Raw genomic sequence first — 20,202 nt, 5'->3', positions numbered from 1 at the left:
TGCTCGCCAAGAAAATGAGATTCAAAAAGAATTTAAAACTGAACGCAGATGCTGTGCCGACAATACTGCAGAGACCCCAGCCAGCACAAGCCAGCACGCCGACTCAAACACCTCCGCCGGTGCAGAGTCCTTCACCAAAGAGACGACGAAATGCATTCGCCAGAAGGGAGAGAGCGAAGGTAAGCCGTGCTACTGTTTACTGTATTTATTGTTTCAAGCATAAAGCCATAATCGGTCTAGGCCTACTGTATGTAACGAGTTGGCATACAAATGTAAACTGTAATGTAAATGTTTCCTAAATGTCCCTCAGATGAATAAAGTATCTATCTACACCAGGCCCTAGCCAATATCTGTGTGTTATTGTTTGTAGTATTAATAACTAAAGCTAATTACACTTCATCAGCTTAATTAAGTATAGATTCAATGTTTATAACAGGCTTCCCCATTTTATTCTGTAGTTTGAGTAAAAGCGTGAGTCTATTTCACGTTTAACGATCACCCTATTATTACAGAGGTGTTGAAACATTGGTGAATGAAGCCACTGACAGAACTGAGGATACCTGTATGATCAGCGACCATCTGTTGGACGTCCACAGTGGAGAGGAAGCTGTGTGTACACCAGTAAGTATACAGACTGTACGTCATCTGTACATTACAGTTGTAGTACCAGTAGACCTGCACATGACGTGTTAAACATACAATCACCACATGCATGTACATAATTCATATATGTGTTTAATTTGATATCATTGCTCTCTCGATCATTTCAACCACATCTTTTATTATGAATGTTATTAGATATTTTCTTTACGCAGACATGTATAAACATGCAATACAGGTTCAAGCTGGTTTGAAAGATTTATTAGTAAATTTGTGTTTTGTACATTTCAGACATGTCAGAAAGAAAGTGCTGTGCAGACGGATCCCTCTCTGGGAACCATCACCTTATCGTGGTGGAGAGGTTTGTGTGTCCCTATGAACCTGAGAGCTGTGTTGTCTGGAGCCTAGTGCTCCTGGTAGGGTCTCCCAAGGCAAATTGGTCTCAGGTGAGGGGCCAGACTAAGAATGGTTCAAAAACGACTTCATGAAAGAAAGGAAAAGGAAAGGAGAGACCCTGCCCGGAGGAAGCCCGGGGCCCCCGTCTGGAGCCAGGCCCAGAGGGAGGGGCCGACAGCGAGCGCCTGGTGGCCGGGTTTGTCACGGAGCCCGGTCGGGCACAGCCCGAAGAAGCTACGTGGTGCCTCCCATCCATCCATCCTGTGGGCCCACCACTCATGGGAAAAACCGCTGGGGTCGGGTGCGCTGTCACATGGGTGGCAGTGATGGTCAGGGACCTCGACGGACCAGACCCGGGCAGCAGAGGCTGGCTCTGGGGACGTGGAACGTCACCTCTCTGTGGGGGAAGGAGCCAGAACTAGTGCGGGAGGTGGAGCGCTACCAGTTGGATCTGGTGGGGCTTACCTCCACGCACAGTCTTGGCTCTGGAACCGTACTCCTGGATAGGGGTTGGACTCTATTCTTCTCCGGAGTTGCCCAAGGTGTGAGGCGTCGGGCCGGGGTGGGGATACTCACTAGCCCCCGGCTGAGCACCGCTATGTTGGAGTTTATCCCGGTGGACGAGAGGGTCGCCTCCCTACGCCTTCGGGTTATGGGGGGGAAAACTCTGACTGTTGTTTGTGCCTATGCCCCAAACCGCAGTTCTGAGTATTCGGCCTTCTTGGAGACCCTGAATGGAGCACTGCAGGGGGCTCCAGTAGGGGACTCCGTGGTCTTGCTGGGAGACTTCAATGCACACGTGGGAAACGATGGAGACACCTGGAGAGGCGTGATTGGGAGGAAGGGCCTCCCTGATCTAAACCCGAACGGTCGTTTGTTGTTGGACTTCTGTGCTAGTCATGGAATGGCCATAACAAACACCATGTTCGAACATAAGGATGCTCATAAGTGCACGTGGTACCAGAGCACCCTAGGCCAAAGGTCAATGATCGATTTCGTAATCGTATCATCTGACCTGAGGCCGCATGTTTTGGACACTCGGGTGAAGAGAGGGGCGGAGCTGTCGACTGATCACCATCTGGTGGTGAGTTGGATCAAGGGGTGGGGGAAGACTCTGGACAGACCTGGTAAACCCAAACGGGTAGTGCGGGTGAACTGGGAACGTCTGGAGGAAGCCCCTGTCCTGGGGATCTTTAACTCACACCTCCGGCGGAGCTTTTCAGCCATCCCTGTGGAGGTTGGGGGCATTGAACCTGAGTGGGCGATGTTCAAAACCTCTATTGCTGAAGCTGCGGTGATGAGCTGTGGTCTCAAGGTCTTAGGTGCCTCAAGGGGCGGTAACCCTCGAACACCGTGGTGGACCCCGGTGGTCAGGGAAGCCGTCCGACTGAAGAAGGAGTCCTTCCGGGTTATGTTATCCGGGAGGACTCCGGAAACAGTTGCAGGGTATCAAAGGACTAGAAGGGCGGCAGCTTCTGCCGTATCAGAGGCAAAGCAGCGGGTGTGGGAGAAGTTCGGAGAAGCTATGGAGAAGGACTTTCGGTCGGCACCAAGGTGCTTCTGGAAAACCATCCGGCACCTCAGGAGGGGGAAGCGAGGAACCATCCAAGCTGTGTACAGCAAGGGTGGGACCCTGCTGACTTCAACTGAGAAGGTTATCGGCCGGTGGAAGGAGCACTTTGAGGAACTCCTGAATCCGACTAACACGCCCTCTATGGTTGAGGCAGAGCTGGAAGCTGATGGGGGATCATCGTCAATTTCCCTGATGGAAGTCACTGAGGTAGTCAAACAACTCCACAGTGGCAAAGCCGCAGGGGTTGATGAGATCCGTCCAGAAATGCTGAAGGCTTTGGGTGTTGAGGGGCTGTCTTGGTTGACACGCCTCGTCAACATTGCGTGGAAGTCTGGGACAGTGCCTAGGGGTTGGCAGACCGGGGTGGTGGTTCCCCTATTTAAAAAGGGGGACCAGAGAGTGTGTGCCAACTACAGGGGTATCACACTTCTCAGCCTCCCTGGTAAAGTCTACTCCAAGGTACTGGAAAGGAGGGTTCGGCCGGTAGTCGAACCTCTGATTGAAGAGGAACAATGCGGATTCCGTCCTGGTCGTGGAACAACGGACCAACTCTTCACTCTCGCAAGGATCCTGGAGGGGGCCTGGGAGTACGCCCATCCGGTCTACATGTGTTTTGTGGATCTGGAGAAGGCGTATGACCGGGTCCCCCGGGTGATACTGTGGGAGGTGCTGCGGGAGTATGGGGTGAGGGGGTCACTTTTGAGGGCCATCCAATCCCTGTACGCCCAAAGCAAGAGTTGTGTCCGAATACTCGGCAGTAAGTCGGACTCGTTTCCAGTGAATGTTGGCCTCCGCCAGGGCTGCGCTTTATCACCAATCCTGTTCGTGATTTTCATGGATAGGATATCGAGGCGTAGTCGTGGAGGAGAGGGGTTGCAGTTCGGTGACCTGAGGATCTCATCGCTGCTCTTTGCAGATGATGTGGTCCTTATGGCATCATCGGTCTGTGACCTTCAACAGTCACTGGATCGGTTCGCAGCCGAGTGTGAAGCGGTTGGGATGAGGATCAGCACCTCCAAATCTGAGGCCATGGCTCTCAGCAGGAAACCGGTGGATTGCCTACTCCGGGTAGGGAATGAGCCTTTACCCCAAGTGAAGGAGTTCAAGTACCTCGGGGTCTTGTTTGCGAGTGAGGGGACAATGGAGCGAGAGATTGGCCGGAGAATCGGAGCAGCGGGGGCGGTATTACAGTCACTTTACCGCACCGTTGTGACGAAAAGAGAGCTGAGCCAGAAAGCAAAGCTTTCAATCTACCGGTCGATCTTCGTTCCTACCCTCACCTATGGTCATGAAGGCTGGGTCATGACCGAAAGAACGAGATCACGGGTACAAGCGACCGAAATGGGTTTTCTCAGACGGGTGGCTGGCGTCTCCCTTAGAGATAGGGTGAGAAGCTCAGCCATCCGTGAGAGACTCGGAGTAGAGCCGCTGCTCCTTTACGTTGAAAGGAGCCAGTTGAGGTGGTTCGGGCATCTAGTAAGGATGCCACCTGGGCGCCTCCCTAGGGAGGTGTTCCAGGCACGTCCAGCTGGGAGGAGACCCCGGGGAAGACCCAGGACTCGGTGGAGAGATTATATCTCCTCTCTGGCCTGGGAACGCCTCAGGATCCCCCAGTCGGAGCTGGAGGATGTGGCCCGGAGAAGGGAAGATTGGGGTTCCTTACTGGAGCTGCTGCCCCCGCGACCCGATCCCGGATAAGCGGTATATGATGGATGGATGGAGACATGTCAGAAAGAAAGTGCTGTGCAGACGGATCCCCCTCCACGGACACACCACAAGTCCATGCAGGCGCGACCACGTGTCAGGTCAGCTGGACTGCAAGGTCCAATCCAAGTTGGTTGTTCCAAAGGTCAGCATCATAATATATATATAAATATATATATATATATACATACATATTATATATAATGCTTGATTATAAAACATATTTTTTGCAGAGTATGTTACTGAACTCTTGACCGAGACTCTACGCTTTGTGCCAAGACAATGTTGATGAGGAACCTTTGGAAGTCCCAGCTCCACTCAGCAGTCGGTGGAAGAACCAAACCAGAGGGATGCTGTTGTGCTGTACAGAAGCAGATCCAATCACTGAACTGACATTGTGTTTTGTTATTGACTCTAATAAAGTGCTGATACTTGAACGACGTGTAGTTGTCAGATGGAAACGTAGCACAGATCTTTTGAATGGCACATGATGGCAGTCTGTGGTTCTTACCAAGTATTCCCCGGCAGCATCTCACCAGCGGTATGTCATATAGTGATACATTCTGTAACATACAAGATAATACATAATAATAATCTTTATTTGTATAGCTCCTTTCATACAAGAATTTCAGCCCAAAGTGCTTCACAGCCAAACATAACAATTAGTACAAGGACAGAATAAGAACATTTACAGTACAATAATCACAGTGTTGATGTACATGAGTCTGAAGTATCATTATAACAATAGCCGAATTAAAATAGTATAAAATAGTAGATAAAATAGCTGAATTAAAATATATAGCACAATTAAAATTGTATAATAGCTGAATTAAAATAGCAGATAACGCGTTATGGTTATGTCAATGGTAATCACTTCAACCTTATTTGCTTATTTATCTATTTATTCTGTGACTGTGCCTAGAGTGACCATTCGACTTCCCAAAAGTACATCAAAGTTTCTGAGCTCTACACATCACACTAGTAACTTACTCTTCACGTTGCTGATCTCGTGCCTTTTGTCTTTCCCTCTTCACATACCTGTGGTAGGCTGTCTGCAACACCCAAACATCCAGACACTTTGACTTGAATCCTGGGTGATCTGTTCTGCAGGTTATGTTTGCACCATGTCCCTCATATTCATTGAGTTCCTCCATGACATCCTTTTCTTGGCAGCAGCTCTTCAATTGCTTCCATAATTGTACAGTTTTCACACGTGCACCTAAATGTACAAAAGAAGAGTGGTAAGGACATGTACACAATATGCAATATCCAGACAAAGGCCAATATTAATGTCTTCTTAACGTCATACTATTTATATGCCTGTGTTTGACGACAGGCTCGTAAGCACTACAGGTGAGACGGTCAGTACACAGACTATACTTTATAAACCAGCGCTGACCTCTGGTCTGTTTGTTAGATAATAGCTAATGCTTTATATACAGTCTTGTAATATATGACGTTTGACATCAGACACAACGATAGAACCTCAACCGCAGAAACTTCGAGAGAGAATCAAGTTATCAAGCTTTACAGACGTCGATGTGTCCAAGTAGAGAAGTGATTGAATATTTAGGGATCGAGCAATTTGCGGACAACTAAGTCGGGTTCATAACAATTCAAGGAAACCAAGCTATCGACTCGCTAGCAAGCTAACGATAGCTATGATCTATTTACGATCGAGGATAATGTTACGTTTTATTATGATGTATTTACTATATATTGAGAAATTCTATGAACTATAGTCAAATGTATATACCTGTCTGTGTTCTGTTGCCGCACAGGATCTCCGCCAAATCCAGTCGCGTCGCGTCGGGTGTTTCTGGTAGCGGCCGTGTAAACATCGATGGTCGACATACTAAATCATGATTTATTAAATACTGCAATCATTGTGTCATAAATAACACATCATTTTACAACACAAATAGCATTTACTATCATCAGTAGAATCATGTTTATCATTTCGTAGGGCCTTTAATGTGTTACAGCCAGTAACTGAGACACATCAGCTCAATCAGCAGACGATGCAGCATCGTGTCTGATTGAGCTGACGAACCCGCGGTCTGAATGCAGTGTGATTGTAGTGGTCTGTTTTGTTTGTGCGAATCCTGTGGTTAAGGTTTTGTTTGGGAAGATATGATGTTTTCATGAATTAATAATGAATAATTGTGGTTTGAGGCATTGGTAAACAAAGGCCAAACAAATGATTAGATGATTGAATGTTACGCTGTTGAGAAATGTGTAAACATGAATGGAATCAGTGTCTGCAGAGACATTAATATTACTTTATATTAAAAACAGAAACCCTTTTGTCTGGAGGAGTTCAGTCTCTCTCACACACAGTGAGTCACAGCCAACAGGCTAGTGCTACAATATCTAGTTTTTGTCTTAATTAGTTCTGTAAGTCACTGATTCCCAACCAGGGTCAAGGTCAGCTCAAGGTCGTCTTGATTTTAAGGCGTGAAAAGCAATTAAAAATATATATATATATACTGTATATATATATACAATATGTTATATACATTATATATGTATATATCCATCCATCCATCGTCTACCGCTTGTCTGGGGTCAGGTCGTGGGGGCAGCAACTCCAGTAAGGAACCCCAATCTTCCCTTCTCCGGGCCACATCCTCCAGCTCCGACTGGGGCATATGATATATATATATTATAAATTATATATATAATATATATATATATATATATTATATATATATATATATTATATATATATATATAATATATATATATATTATATATATAATGTATATCTACACAATGTTCTTATAATTCAGGATTTCATTCATGTTTGTGAAGAAAACTTAATGAAATTGTTATTTTTTTGTAGAAATTGTATAAAAATAAGTAAACAATAAATCAAGTGAGAATTGGGACATTTTCTCATAGACTTCTATACAATCTGACTTCTTTATGTAACCAGTGGAGTTGATGAATTTAAGGCTTTTCCACATTAGCTTCACTTTCCAGACGCTGTATAATATGATATTTTAATAGTTAGTCAACCTATAAAAAACAATTAGTTTAATTTGTAATAACATCAAATGTCATTTATTGTTTTCTATAAAAAAATATGAGTTAAATACCTTTTGACATATAAGAATATTACTTAATAATGACTTAATATTATATAAGCCTACTGTATTCTATGTTTATTTAAATTCTAATAGTTTGAATTTTAATACAATTATTTCGAGAATGTATCATTATTTTTGCGATAGTGTGATTTTAATATAATACTGTGAGTGTTGTTATACATATATTGCACATTGTTTTAATCCAGATATATCAGCATTCTTAGCAGAAATGTATTCTTTCACAATAAAACCATCCTTTAAAAATAAATAAATAAAGAAGTGTTCATCCTGAGTCGGGAGAGATCGTGGGTGTGACATCCGCCGGCACACAGAAGTTCAGACTGTTTCACTGTTGAGTGCAGAGAGCTGACCTCCATTATGTTTTCATGTTTCGCTCCGGGCACCTCCATGGAAAATATTCTACCACACTTTAGACTCTTCTGTCATTTATTGGAGTGTGTGTGTGTGTGTGTGTGTGTGTGTGTGTGTGTGTGTGTGTGTGTGTGTGTGTGTGTGTGTGTGTGTGTGTGTTTGTGCGCCCACTGTGGTGCTGATCACAAAGCTAATTGTGATGAAGTGTTAATTAAAATGGATGTGTGGATGGATATTGGGGCTCTGTTGGAAATCAGGCCCGGCTGGTAAACACTAGACTAATCAGACCGACTACTTTAGCCTCTAATAGCTGAATGAGAAGCAGAGCTGCGGTTCATATCAATACTTGTATATCAAACAGTGTGGCTGTCAAAGCTGTCACATCAAGGCCCGGACATGATTATTTTAATCACAGTAATCAGAACCCAGTGAAAGATCCACTTTAATCAAACCTTGCTGTAGTGCCACCAAACACGTCTTCAAGTGGGCCGCGCCGCCACGAAACGAACAAACAAATCTTTACTTGTGACACATTCTCCTCGTCTGCTGTGGACTGATTTCAGGAAATAGGACACAAACCAGTCCTGACAAAAGATGTTTAAAACGGCGACCTTAACGCAGAAGAAAATAAGTTTTACTCAAAACTTTATTAAAGAATTGTAACGTAACTAGTAGACAGGGTTGTTTGTTTAGAGCAGGGGTGTCAAACTCACTTTAGTTCAGGGGCCACATGCAGCACAATGTGATCTCAAGTGGGCCGGACCAGTAACATCACAGCATAACAACCTGTAAATAATCACAACTCCAAATGTTTCCCTTCATTTAGTGCAAAAGTCCAGATAATGTGTTTTCAATTGTTCTGACCAGCAGGTGTGTGTGTGTGTGTGTGTGTGTGTGTGTGTGTGTGTGTGTGTGTGTGTGTGTGTGTGTGTGTGTGTGTGTGTGTAAGCAAGATCAAAGCCATATGTTTGGAAACATCGAGTGGACCTGGAGGACATATTAAATATTGAACACTGAAAAGCTAGCTTGGCTTTGTTGTGTTTTATTGTTTCTCACCATCTCTTTGGCTCCTTGTCTGATTGCTGTGCGAGCATGCGAACAACAAGATGAACAAAAAGTCAATGATAATAAAGTTATTAATCTCACGGTTTAATCGTCTGCACTTTGTCAGCATGGAGACCAATTATGGCGGCTCGGAGTGCTAACAAGCTCGGTCATGCATCAATCATTTCAGGTGCACCACTGCCTGCCACTCATGTGCTAGTCCTACACACACACACACACACACACACACACACACACACACACACACACACACACACACACACACACACACACACACACACACACACACACACACAGATGTCATGCCTGTATGAGTGTAGACCGGTGGGACTGCCTTTGTGTTACACTTGCATGTTAACATCTCCACCTTTTTATCTGTCAAATTAGCCGTGCAGTCCCAGCGGCAGAACTAATCCTGCAGGACAGAACGGAGCAGCGAGCTATCGGGTAGTTTCTGCACTTGAAAGAAAAATGTCCATGTCAAACAATTAATTTAATCTTCTACCAAATTACTTCAGGTGGAAATGTGAAGATAAGCACAGCGAGGATTCACAGAGCCCGACGCTGTCACATTTAAAATCATTTAAAGACGACTATAACCGCAAGTATATAATTGTCTAATTAGTATTTGGTACTTGCTGCTATAAAGTTAAATGAGATGATGACAGAGATCGCTCACCTCCGTCTTATACATGGCAGTGTTGATGCTTGTGTTCCTGCAGACTGGACACCATATGTCTCCCGAACGCCGGCCTTGCTTTGCTTCCATTCCCCCGGACAAAGAGAAACATGTCCTGCCACTGCTGGTTTTAAAATGCTCCACAGAGCATCTTTTCATTTGGACCGGCATCAACAGCTTCTGCTCTTTTGTTTTGTCTGTGGTTCCAACTCTTTGCTGCAGAAGCTTCAGCACCCCGACACACACAAACCAGAGCGATCAGTGTCACATTTCGGTAACCGACCGCCTGGTAAAAAAAGGTGACAGGAAACTTTCAAAATGTTAAACTCATTGTTCCACATGAATAGTTATGATTAAGTTAGGACTTTTAACAAATTAGAGACGGACCACCAATGTAGAGCATTTATCCTGCAAGGATTTAATGAGGGAACAAAACCTACACAAATTATAAATGTGTGTTGTCTAATTAAAATGTGTATTATACTTGTGGCATATAATATTGTATTATATATAATTATATGAATAATTATATTATATATAAGTACATTTCATTCTTCTTCATTCCCAGTCTCTGCTTTGGAAATTGTGTGTTATTTTGCATCTTTAATTTAAGTCATAATAAATTGTACACAAGACCTGAAATGATCTACATTGTTCTAAGTGAGCTCACAAATAAATAGTGAAGCCACTCACTCATAAAGCACATAATACATTAAACCATATATTATCATACAAGCATTAAACTCATAAGTTACAAGTTAAGAAATGACATCAAATAACCCTTTAAATAAATCCAGTGATAATAATAAACCTCTGGTTGTAAAGACGGTTTATAAAGTATTCTACGTTTAAAGCTTCCCTCCCGACCACGTCCTGCACTCGTCCTTTCAGGTTTCTGTTTCTGCATTATTTGCTTTACTCACGTTGTCGGATCTTTTTCCTGATCAAACCTTCGATTTCTCAGCAATTCACTTGGAGATCAGATCTTTGTGATATTCAGCCTGAAATGTGATCTGATTTTTCTTGTTTTTATTACAATTATTTAATTACAATGTTTTTTATATGTTGCACTTTGGTTTGTTTGGGTTATTTGAAGATGTTGTATAATAATGTATAATAATGTATATTATATTATTGGATCATAATTATTAATGTGTTCATCACTTTCTTTAATGTTGCAGCTGGTAAACTGGGAATTTCCCCAAGAGATAATAAAGTTTTGATAAATTATTGTATTTTGTTTTATTAAGTAAGTAACTAAAGATAAATGTGATGCAGTACAGAAGTGAAATATTTCCCCCTGAGATGTAGTGAAGCACAAGTATAAAGTAGCAGCAAATGGAAATACTCGTCGAGGTACTCGAGGATTTAACTTGTATTTAATAGTCAATCTTTTCCCTGCTTTGTCAGCAGGTTTGTAGTAATTTTCCCGTCACTGTGTTTCATGGATTCATCTGGAAACTGTAGGACGATGACGCACTAATCCAACAATCAAAGCTCTGATTAGTCGATCTTTTCTCCAACAGCTGCTAACGAGCACACGGGACCTTTAAGAATTGCGTGTTTTTGATTATTTATTTCCCAGTTTGTGGCGAACGTCATCTGCAAACCAACGTTTGTTGGACATTAAGTTATGAGTTTAAGTCGTTCCTTCTCTTTATTTGCTCAGATCTGCAGCTGGATGCACCAGGAAGCTTCCTTTCACTCATTCTGTGTCTGTGTTGCTCGGCTGCTTCGCTGCAGGGACTGTGTGGATAATTAGGAAGAGTTAGAAAGGTGAGGATAAATACACGTGCACTCCAGAGACTGCCACCGTGATGGATGAGTGAGTTCGGCAGATGGAAGGTTTAGAGGAGACTAGATTAAAAAATAAAAAAGGAGATGGAGGGATGGATAGATGAAGAGTTTAATGGATGTGTGTGAGTGGACTGTTGATGGAGGAGTGGTAGTATGGATTACAGAGAGGTGTTAGATGGGTATCATTTAGGTAGCGATAACCTTACACACTTATCAAAATGGGTAAAAAAAATGTTTGATGCGGCAAAATGAGCTTTTCAGCGGAACAGTTTTAATTATTTACGTTTCTATTTGGAAAGTTGGAGCTTTCTGAGCAACACGCCACCTTGGGACACTCGCAGAAAACTCACGAGGACATGTCAGAAACCACGAGCTGTGTGATTGGTCCTCTAATAAGCCGACCGACAGACGACAGTGAGACATTAATACAGCAAACAGAGACAGAGACACTTTCTAATAATACAAAACGGACCATGAAGAGTGTTGTGGAAGTTTTCCTGCTTTACTCTGGAGAGATGTATATACAGTCAAATAAATGGTGATAGAGACAGAGTTGTCTTTGTACATGTATTTCAGATCTCAACGACACCAGTCCTACAGAGCACTGGTGTAGTCTGCAGGAGGGCGCGAAGAGAAAGAGAACACACAGACATTTTATACATACTTGGTCCCTTGACTCTAGTGACTGAGTGATAAACACAGCATGGGACAGGGGACAAACTGCTGATGATCTATAGAACAATAAAACAACAGTCAACAGGTGATTGATCAGCACATCTGTTATTTACTGTAAACAAGCAAAAACCAAAGATGATCTCTGTTAGATTAGTTCCTTTTGGTGTTTGTAAGGTCATTCCCTCCCATCTGAAGAACCCAGTCCTTTTAAACTCAATCCTTTTATCTTTGGGTATATATGCAGAGACATTTGCTTCTTGGAGCAACATAGCATCCTGACTTCGTTTCTTTTATAACAGTTATGTAAACACTAAAGCAAATGTCACACTCAAGATTCTTTCTCAGAGAGTTAATCAGTATGTGAATAATGATGAGAGGACCGTCTGTGTCCTGTCTTACAATGCCTCCCCCATTATAACAAGAAACGGTAGTTGACCCTGGCTTGATAAGGGAACTTGTAAAGTTGTGCAAATGCATAGAGTGAGAAATAGGCAGATCATCACTTGTAACGTTATTTGGACATTATTTAAACAGTAGAAATTTAAATTGCTATTACAAGAGTTTCAGATCAGCGACTGGTTTACACGTCTGCGTCTGAAGCTGCTGCTTCTGAACTGTGTGCTAACAAGCTGGTTTCCAGTCACTGATCCCCAGGGGCCCATGAGGGGTCATGTGACAGCTGAAGATAAGCAGCGGGCCCCCCAGAGAGCTGTCCCGCTGACACCTGTCAACGTGCTGTCAGGTTAGTCATAATCATATGCAGGTATCATGTGTCGCCACGCGAGCGTGAACATCTTCACCTGTTCTGCTTTCTATAAGTCTGTGTGGAAACATTTATTCTTAAGACTTGACAGAAACACACGTTGAGCATAAACTAAAGGAACAGGAACTGCTGCACAGGAAATCCATGCGCTGCACGTCTTATAGTAACAGACGCAGTTTAAGATGTCGATGATAATTATATTTCACAGAAATAAATCAGAATACAGTGAAAAAGTCTTTGGCACAGAATTTAAATGCTGTTTAGATAATTAGCATAGAGTAATCAAGTAGTCCGCTTACAGAGTTCATTTTGTCTTTCCATACAAGTCAACATTTTGTTTTTATATTACGCATTAATAATGTTTGCTCAGCTCGTTTCTCTGAGAACTTCAGATCCAGACGTCAAATGTAGAGTTAAAAAGCACCAAGATGTAAAAATGTGTCTTAATAATAAGTATAGAACAAAAAGTAATTTTATGACAAACAACAACAACGTCATGACCGAATGAAATGGACCGATACCTCGATGTTTACTGTGGGTTTTAAAAATGTGCTATAATGTAAGAAATCTACAAAATATATAACATCTCGCCTACAAGTTTATTTTCAGGCCTGTTAAAAATTGTTGAAGACACGGAGACGTGAACGTGTTACAGAGCGAGCTGGACTCTCATCGCGCACAACAGGACATCGGATCCTAATATTGAACATCCAGGGATGTAAAACATCTTAACTTACCTCACACGCAGGAATATCTTCGAAACATCAAAGGATCGGGAGCGGGGGAGTCGAACCCTGAAACTAAAGTAAGTTATGTTTCGACAGTAATTCAGGAAGTGTTTGCTACAGCTGTACTGTCTTTTAAAATTCAATAAAATAGCAAAGCTGTCAGATTCATTGCTTTATATTCATGTAACAATTAGATGATAATCTGCATGAGAATGTTTTTTATTGTTGTAATAAATATTTTCTTACGTTGATCGATTTGACCCGGACAGATGTGATCACTGCTGCAGTTAATTAAGATTATAATTATGTTTAGTTTCTGAGTTCCTCTTTCAGCTCTTTTGTGAGGACGTGAGCTTTGTGACAATAATATCCATCAACAGCACCAAATCATGCAGATTGAGTTTATAAGTACGTCCTTGACTATTCTCACAGGGGATGTGCTAACAAAAGACAGACACAAACATTTCATACAAACTATACACAGATAATAAATATATATTTTATATATATATGTATATATATTTATTTTTTACATATATATGTATATTTTATATATATACTTATATATATATATTATTTTTAAATATATATATATATATATATATATATATATTATATATATATATAAACAAATATATGTATACATATATAGATTTATTAATATATAATATATAAATAAATATATATAAATAATATATATATATATATATATATATATATTCTTTTTATATATATACATTTATTTTCTTTATATATATTTGAATATATATATACACATTTATATCTATATATATACATATATATATAAATAAATATATTTATATATATAAATATATATATAATATATAAATATATATATAAATAAATATATTTATATATATATAAATATATATATATAATATATAAATATATGTATACATATATAAATATATTTATATATATATACACAAAATAAATAAAAACTGCTGAATTTTCGTTAATTCATTGTATGTCAGTGTGTCTCTTTGAGGTCTAACAATCCCTGAAGTCATACACAAATTGTAATCATATTTTTATGTTACACATATATATATATATATATATATATATAGTATAACATACAAGTGTATGCTAAAGAAAGCACAAATTAATACACATCAAGTAAAGCAGAAGATCAAGTTAAAGAGGTAAATATGGACCTTTTCCGTGCCTTTAAAATAACCTTTGAAATCCCATTCAGTTTCATTAATCCTTGGGGGAGCAATTGATTTATGAACAAAAATAAATTATGTCACACAGGGAATTAAAATAAATTGACAGAGAGATTGAGAGAGCAACGGGGACAGAAAATGAGCAGAGAGAGAAGAGCAATTCAATAATAAAGGTAGAAGAAAAGCAGAGCAATGAACTGAGTGAGCCTCCAGAGAGACTCCCGCTTCATAATGAGATGCTGATGTCGCTCTAATGAGAGCCAGCTTCACTTTGTTGTCTTTAGCTGGTGGATGTGCCTCATTAAACACAATGTACTTCAACCTTTTATAATTTACTAAATACATTTTAAATACATATTGCAAATATACGTAAAAATCTATATTTTTTAGACAGAATTGCTTTATATCAGGTTCTAGTTGGAAGTCTATTTGGCTGCAAAGAAGTAATTACATCATGGAGCTTATTTGTTCTTTTGGGGTTAAAAAACAACTGAAACAAATGTGTTTTATTAGAAATTACATGTGAGGCTTGAAGGATTCAAACCTACAACCTCACCTCCAGAGATATGAAGGCTCTCTGATCAGCTCACACACAAAGAGCACTCAGGGAGCGCACTTTATGAATGATTAACTAAACATAAAACAATAAAGATCAGATCATGGGAGTTGTAGTCTTCACCCCCTCTGAATGGAGAACGCAGTCGGCTTGTTTCTCTGATGACTGAAGATCCAGACATTCAGGAGGATTCCACCAGCAGCCGAGGTCTGCTCATCTCTAAACAAACGGATCAGGTGATTAGAACCAGTGGATCAGTGTTTCTCTGACACTGTTCGGGCTGCGAGCCGAGCTTCATGTAACGTTTGCTCAGCTGGTTTCTCTCAGAACTTCAGATCCTGACATCGGACGACTAAAATCCTTCATACGGTTAAAAACCAACAAGATGCAGAAAGTGCATCGAAAAAATATGGCTTAAAACAAAGTAAACAGCTTCTGGAAGACAACAACAACAACAACGTGACCGAATGAAATGGACCGTTACCTTGATGTTTACTCTGGGTTTGAAAATTGCTGGAAACATTTGGTATAAGTACATCCATCCATCGTCTACCTCTTATCTCTTATCCCTTCTCCGGGCCACATCCTCCAGCTCCGACTGGGGGATCCTGAGGCGTTCCCAGTGAGGAGATATAATCTCTCCACTGAGTCCAGGGTCTTCCCCGGGATCTCCTCTCAGCTGGACGTGCCTGGAACACCTCCCTAGGGAGGCGCCCAGGTGGCTCCTTACTAGATGAACCACCTCAACTGGCTCCTTTCAACGTAAAGGAGCAGCGGCTCTACTCCGAGTCTCTCCTGATGGCTGAGCTTCTCACTCTATCTCTAAGGGAGACGCCACCCGTCTGAGAAAACCCATTTTGGCCGCTTGTACCGGTATAAGTACAGAAATCAACTAAATATATAACATACATCTCGTGGTTTTTAGACACTTTTTACCTTTTAACCATTGCAGAAATGGAAAGCGTGGGACAGAAGTATCATTAAGCTCTATGACAACATGTGACACACAGTATGTGGGAGTGTACGGTGTATTAATGACTCTCCACAGCAGCAAAACCAGGAGGGAAGCAAACGTAATGTTCGGACTCTGTGGAGCAGTTAGTTTAAAAACAGGAGTTACATTAAGCCGCGACCTGCAGACCTGCAGACCTGCAAACCTGCAGACCTGCAGACCTGCAAACCTGCAGACCTGCAGACCTGCAGACCTGCAGACCTGCACGCCTCCATGTGTGCAGTGGGAAACCATTTACACCGTGTCAGCAGGACGTCAGTGGTCAACTCAACTCGCTCAACTTCACACAAGAACCAGTTTGAAAGGGTCCAATTAAATTAACCCTGAAACATGAGAAACGCTTGAACACACAACATGAATTAATAAAGAAGGAGAAGTTAGATAAAGATGTACGAGGCCAAGCAAGATGTTCAACACCACAGGAGATGTGTGATTAAATCTAATTACCTTGCTCATTTAAAGTGTCCCTGCTCCTTGTTAAACACAACCTCCCCAACCTCGAGGTTAATTAAGATTATTGTGACTCGGTGCTCCGGGACCTGAAACACTTTACAGGAAGGTAATTATTGTACACGACACTGTGTGGTTAGAGACTATCACTTCAGTTCCAGCTTTATTGATTTTCAAATTGTTTACAGTTTCTTCCCTGCAGATCTGCAGTACAGTCTAACTATAAAGAATTCATTTTTGACACAATAACAGCTCAAAATGAAAAGTACATTTAATTAGTTGGTTTTCTGTTAAACAGCAGCATGTGGTTGTTCAGAGGGCTGCATGGAGTCACTTAATCCTACAGTTTCCATCCTGTTAGTGACTGGGAGTCTCATTGTTCCTACTGTCAACAAACCCCATGAAAGCACCACGACCATTGATATATCGTATTCCTCTGAGCCATTCAGCTCCTTTTAAAATACGATCAAAAACACATGAATGAGCTGCACTGTTGTACTGTGACATGTTCCTTTATGGTCATTTATTATGAATCAATGAATCAATCACACTAACTGTGGCTGTCGACCTGCTGCCGTATAAAATAACAGATATCTCATTATTATAATGATCTCGATCATGAATTCTGCTGAAAAGCCTCCACTATCCCACAGAAAGCAAGAGTCATGCACACAAACATCTTCAAAGACACACACACACACACACACACACACACAGTTATTGGATGTGTGAAAGAATCAGGCAGAAAAGTAAACAGATAACAGCTTCAGGCTTTAAGCCACTAACGATCAGTCACACAAACACAGGAATAGCTCTGTACAAAGCCAATGACCAACTTGCGGTTACAAACTTTATACTTTATTTTCTGGCTTTACGCAGCAATAATTCCTCTGGAACGCCACCAACAAATGTATTCACTGAGAAAGGGAACTTTGGATGTTTTTGCATTTAAAAAAACAGATCTTAACTATATTCGGACAAAGCAACAGGGTTAGTGATTGTGTTGTCGCTTTGTCCGTGTTGGCAAAGTTGTCGACTGGCTAGCAGCGCGGACCACATACACACATGTATCCACACGTCAATGCATTCACACTGCATGGACCCACCGACAGAACGAGCTACAGCCTGGAGGTGCTGGTCGCAGCTAATAAAGGCAAGCAAAAGAAGGAGCACACAGACACTGTTTGTGCTCATGTGTGTGTGTCTGTGTGTGTAAGCAATTTGTGTCCAGTCTCATCACCCTCCGGACTTCCACAATAGAATATAAATGTAGAGCAGAACAGTGTTTGAGAATTTCTCCCGAGGCCGGAGACTAAACGGTCTCTTTGCCTCGGCCCAATTTTCACGCTCATGTAAAATACATTGGTTTCATGACACGCTGGACTGGATCAACAAAGAAACGGGATGCATATAACAGGATGACAGCAGCATCGAGAGGCCTTGTGACTGTATGTATCATAAATCTCTGAGAAAACACAGCTTGTGCAATCATGAAGGTCTGCCGCAGAACAACCAGGCTGGAAACAAAGAGCGAGCTGACGCAGCGTGTTGTTGTGCAGCTGTACATCCATTCTGTTAATATCCTCCAAGTCTGAGGTCAGTGTTCAAATGCAGGTTACTGATACTCCTGTAGTCTTCTAACATCTCCCATCAATGTGCTGCGTTGAGTAGCAATCGAGATCTTTGTTCACATAAATCAAAACAATGACGGTGGTGTTTGTGACTGAATTAAGAGGCTTGATTTTGGGATGTCACTGGAGCTTTATTTATGACAAGAACAGAGAGAGAAACAGAACCTCCGAGTAAATATATGAGACCGCTCTCACACAAATTTAATCATTAAAAACAAAAGACACAGAAGAACAACAATGTTCACAGGCTGAGGAGTAATAATCATGACGAGTAAACTGGCTTTGACAAAGTCAAATTTGTGGAGTGGCCCATTATCTTCAAATGCCAGCTGCGGAGGCTAAACACGGATGTTGTTCTGTGTAATTATAAGAACGACGGATTACTTAAAAAAATGACCCAGATACAAAACTCTGATGTTCCCCTTCAAAGACACAAGGCCCCCTTTTTAAAAACTCAAGTCAAATGTTTAACATGTGAACCATTATTCAAATGACTCCGTGGCTTTCGTGGTGGGAGGGTATTGTACACAAATATTGTGTTCCCAGCGTTCTATGTTTCCCATTTGAATATTCTTTTAACACTCATTAAGTAAACTTTTCAAAAGATTTTATGGTCATTGGACCATTTTGTTCAACTCCCTTCTATGTTCCACTTGACGAGTTCCCCCAATGGCCCAGGTTCCCATCATGTGCTACTAAGAACTGAGGAAGCAGAAAAAAATACATTCTCCCGCCAACAAAAAGAAGCACAAATGTCAATTTATTGTGCAGAATGACGTTGATATCCCCCCCCCTACTAAGGCATGACATGCCCTACTCTGCTTCTGATTGGTTAGTACTCCTTGTCTTCTTGGTTCGATGGGTTGTGGTTTAGGTATGAGGAATGAGATTAGTTAAGGTGAGTTTAAGAATATCAGAGTAAACCAATCATTACATTACAGTTCATTTAGAAGACGCTTTTGTCCAAAGCGACTTACAATTAGTGCAAACGATCATGAGGATACAACTCCGAACAGCAAGAATCTTGCAGGTACATTATCTTCAAATAATTTAATCATTTTAAGTGCAGAACAATAGCTTCAAGTAAGCCAAACAAAAGTGCAACATACAGAAACAATAGAACAAATCAGAGGCAGAGTCGGGTTGGACATGCCTTCACTGTCTTTCTACATAATAATTGGTTTTGGAGCAATGGGCCTTCAGTCCAGTGGGACATTTTTAAAAACTATTATAACTACTGTAAATACAAGAACAAAGAAACAGTATGTCTCCCTCCATAGAGTGTAGAATGAAAGCCCACTGTGTTATGCAACCAGTAGCTAATAAAGACATCTGTTCACAACCTCACGCACACACTGTTCCTCCAAGGTCTCCGTAGAGTTTTCTACTATAGGGTCCACACATTGAGACTAACACACACACACACACACACACACACACACACACACACACACACACACACTGCAAACACAACCAAGAAAAGACAGATATGGGACAAAGAAAGCACAACAGCGTAAACACCACAGTCTGGAGCAGAGTTAAAGCAGTTCCTCAGTCTGATGACAGATTGGGTTTGATCAGTACTGCAACATCAGTACTGCAGAGCTGTCAGTCAAGTTTGAAAGGTTGTACTTACGATTGAACTACGTTCCAGTGACAACCCTCCAAATTTGGTGATTTAGATTTGTTCAGGTAAACCAGAGGACTGACTCACCTAAATTGCATTGTTGGAGATACGTGGTTTCCATAAGACAGTAAAGAGTCTTTGACATGTTATGGTATTTTACAAATATTAGTTGTACTTTTCTAAGCGTTTTCTCAGACGGGTGGCAGTCTCCCTTAGAGAGAGGGTGAGAAGCTCAGCCATCCGTGAGAGACTCGGAGTAGAGCCGCTGCTCCTTTACGTTGAAAGGAGCCAG

This window comes from Cottoperca gobio, chromosome 5 (genome assembly GCF_900634415.1).
Source record: "Cottoperca gobio chromosome 5, fCotGob3.1, whole genome shotgun sequence".
NCBI classification, from domain to species: Eukaryota; Metazoa; Chordata; class Actinopteri; order Perciformes; family Bovichtidae; genus Cottoperca; species Cottoperca gobio.
Note: the sequence above shows the minus strand (reverse complement) of the source record.